Below are 4,022 nucleotides of genomic sequence, written 5' to 3' on the forward strand. Positions count from 1 at the left end.
ATCTTTTTTCGATCGGTTTAACGCTTTTCGTCTCCGAAAAAGAGTCGTCGGCGTTGTTATCGACACATACATTTTTTTTACGGAAGGCGAGGTATATACCTTTCGACGTAAAAAAAAAAAAAAAGTTCGATTTCGGGCCGGTCTATCCGACGGAACACTTCGCCGCGCGCCCTTTGTTCTTTATTATTCAGACGGTAGGCGCGCGCGCGTTCGCGTTCGGACGACCCGCGCCGGTTTAAAGTTTATATACACACCTCCTCGCGGGTCGCGGGGTGGGTGTAAGTACTTTTCGGTGCTCCGGGCGAATATCGTTTGACACCTTGTCGACGGCGAGCGCGAAACTAGGTTTCGCGCTTCGAGTTCCGTCTAGGTACCCGGAATTTTGTCGGCGCTCCTCCTACTCCTACTCCTCTCTCCCCTTTTTTACGGTGGTCGAGTGGTCGTCGTAGTCGTCGAATTTAATCGCGGCCGACTTAAAGATCGACGCGAGATATTTTCGACCGAGCGTCAGCGACAAAAATTCGTTCGACTAAATAAAGACAAACTGTGTAATTTTTATTATCACTTTAATGATCCTTCCGCAGGTTCACCTACGGAAACCTTGTTACGACTTTTACTTCCTCTAAATGATCAAGTTTGGTCAACTTCCCGGACACATCGACGACGCCGAAACGCCATCGGCGTATCGGTCCGAAGACCTCACTAAATCATTCAATCGGTAGTAGCGACGGGCGGTGTGTACAAAGGGCAGGGACGTAATCAACGCGAGCTTATGACTCGCGCTTACTGGGAATTCCTCGTTCATGGGGAACAATTGCAAGCCCCAATCCCTAGCACGAAGGAGGTTCAGCGGGTTACCCGGGCCTCTCGGCCAGGGAGGACACGCTGATTCCTTCAGTGTAGCGCGCGTGCGGCCCAGAACATCTAAGGGCATCACAGACCTGTTATTGCTCAATCTCGTGCGGCTAGAAGCCGCCTGTCCCTCTAAGAAGAATTGTTTGTACGCAGACAGTAAAAACCGCGCGCGACAACGGGGCGAACCCCGAGCCGGCCGGCCTTTGAGATGTCTAAATACGCCTAGTTAGCAGGCTAGAGTCTCGTTCGTTATCGGAATTAACCAGACAAATCGCTCCACCAACTAAGAACGGCCATGCACCACCACCCACCGAATCAAGAAAGAGCTCTCAATCTGTCAATCCTTCCGGTGTCCGGGCCTGGTGAGGTTTCCCGTGTTGAGTCAAATTAAGCCGCAGGCTCCACTCCTGGTGGTGCCCTTCCGTCAATTCCTTTAAGTTTCAGCTTTGCAACCATACTTCCCCCGGAACCCAAAAGCTTTGGTTTCCCGGAAGCTGCCCGCCGAGTCATCGGAGGAACGTCGGCGGATCGCTAGCTGGCATAGTTTACAGTTAGAACTAGGGCGGTATCTGATCGCCTTCGAACCTCTAACTTTCGTTCTTGATCAATGAAAACGTTTTTGGCAAATGCTTTCGCTTCTGTCCGTCTTGCGACGATCCAAGAATTTCACCTCTAACGTCGCAATACGAATGCCCCCATCCGTTCCTATTAATCATTACCTCGGGGTTCCGAAAACCAACAAAATAGAACCGAGGTCCTATTCCATTATTCCATGCACACAGTATTCAGGCGAAGTTTTAGCCTGCTTTAAGCACTCTAATTTGTTCAAAGTAAACGTGCCGGCCCACCTCGACACTCAATGAAGAGCACCGCGGCAGGATTGAGTTGGACCGCCCGCGTGAACGGGCTAAGTCCACCGGCAGGACGTCTCGCGGCACGCCAGTTAACACCGCGGACGATGAACCGGCGGCGCGAGACACAAATTCGACTACGAGCTTTTTAACCGCAACAACTTTAATATACGCTATTGGAGCTGGAATTACCGCGGCTGCTGGCACCAGACTTGCCCTCCAATTGATCCTCGTTAAAGGGTTTAGAGTGTACTCATTCCGATTACGGGGCCTCGGATGAGTCCCGTATCGTTATTTTTCGTCACTACCTCCCCGTGCCGGGAGTGGGTAATTTGCGCGCCTGCTGCCCTCCTTGGATATGGTAGCCGTTTCTCAGGCTCCCTCTCCGGAATCGAACCCTGATTCCCCGTTACCCGTTACGACCATGGTAGGCGCAGAACCTACCATCGACAGTTGATAAGGCAGACATTTGAAAGATGCGTCGCCGGTGCGAGACCGTGCGATCAGCGTAAAGTTATTCAGAGTCACCAAGTTGAACGATGTCGGGCGCGAACCCGCCACCGATTGGTTTTGATCTAATAAAAGCACTCCTTCCGTCTCCGGTCGGACCTCTGTTTGCATGTATTAGCTCTAGAATTACCACAGTTATCCAAGTAATTGTGGGTACGATCTAAGGAACCATAACTGATTTAATGAGCCTTTCGCGGTTTCACCTTAATTTGGCTTGTACTGAAACATGCATGGCTTAATCTTTGAGACAAGCATATGACTACTGGCAGGATCAACCAGGGAGCTGTTCTACGTGTCGAGCGCGCCGCCGCCGCCGCCGCCACGGATGACGACGATCGGGCGCGGTACGACAACAAACAGTCTCTTTTTTAAAAATAATAATTACGCGCGCGAAACGCGTTTATTTTATTTTTAAATAGAAACAGACGCGACCACTTTGTGTGGCGGTGATAGCGTGCGAGTACGGAAATGAACCGTTCCCGACGCCACACTCGTTATTATTATTATTCGGACGCGATCCGTCCAATTTTTTTTTGTTGGTAATAAATATCGAGACGACGTGAGTGCGCGATCAAACAATCCGACTCGCGCGCGCATAATAAGCTTTAAAATGCGGCGCGCGTCGAACCGATGTGCCTCGGGCAACGAACGTCGATCGACGGAAATTTTCGGACATTCTCTCGATCACTCTTCGCTAGATTGAAAGCGACACGAGATTTCTCGAAAGAAACGTTCCGGATTCGCATATAAACTCGCTCGGTTAGATGAGAGTTATCGCAAATTTTTCGGAAGAAAAATATTATAGGGCGACCGCTTTCGAACCACGAAGTGCCAAATCTTACTTTAAAACACCCGCTAAGTTCGCGATCTAGCTGTATAAGGTGCGGAGCCTTAAAATGTTTTCGAACGCTCGAGCAATCGCTGCTACGAAGACGGGCCGATGGCAAACGAAAAACGGTCTACGTTCCCGTACCGATGAAGGAAACCAATTTTTCTTAAAAAATTGAACCCACGATACGAAAATGTTAAGCGAGCCAATTAATCGCGCCAAACGGTCGACTCGAAGGCGATCTAACGATCGAAAAAGCATTTTGCTCTGCGAAGGGAGAAGTGTCTATACGCACGACGCGGCGGTCGCGCTCGAGACCATCTCACCTATTATAGGTAACGGACCATTCCTTAGTCTTCCGAACGTTTCACGTGAAAACCCGAATATCGGCTGCGGCGGGCAAATAAAGTTCGGAGCGAAACTTTCGCTCGTGGTTACGTTCGATTTGGTTAAAGCGGGCACTTTTTCAAATATTTTTTTTTCTTTACTTACTTTTGTTAACTGACCGCCGGTTCCGGTTCCGACTTAAAAATAAATCGCCGTCCCCGGATTTTGTCGGACGATACTCTCCATCATTTTTAATTTCGGGTGTTTGCATTTTTTTTTCTCGCGATTTAATAAATTCATTATTAAACATTTATAAGTCCGTCTTCTTTAATATTGCGGACCAGCGGGAAGAGAGTTTTGTTTTTTTTTTTTTTATTTTATTCATTTTAACATATACTCCCATAAAAGGTTTTTGCCGCTAGCCGCGAGCAGAGAAAAATAAGCAAAACTAACCGAAACAAAGCAAAAATAAGCAAAACTAACCAAAATTAACCGAATATAACCAAAATTAAACAAAACTAACCAAAAGGAACAAAAATAACCACAACTAAGCAAAATTAATCATAACAAACCAAAATTGGCCAAAGTTCGGCAAAACAAACCAAATTATCCAAAACTAAGCAAAATTAAGCAAAAGTAGTCAAAATTAA

At 47.7% G+C, this 4,022-nt stretch overlaps 1 non-coding gene across 1 annotated transcript; it reads right to left on the bottom strand.

Annotated features, from left to right (window-relative positions):
* Nucleotides 1–567: 567 nt before the first annotated feature.
* On the bottom strand, nucleotides 568–2,498 carry LOC132700269 (small subunit ribosomal RNA). The gene has a single exon (XR_009618620.1). It is a non-coding gene; the product is annotated as a small subunit ribosomal RNA (ribosomal RNA).
* Nucleotides 2,499–4,022: the final 1,524 nt, after the last annotated feature.

This window comes from Cylas formicarius, unplaced genomic scaffold, assembly GCF_029955315.1.
Source record: "Cylas formicarius isolate icCylForm1 unplaced genomic scaffold, icCylForm1.1 PGA_scaffold_42__1_contigs__length_29502, whole genome shotgun sequence".
Lineage (NCBI taxonomy): Eukaryota > Metazoa > Arthropoda > Insecta > Coleoptera > Brentidae > Cylas > Cylas formicarius.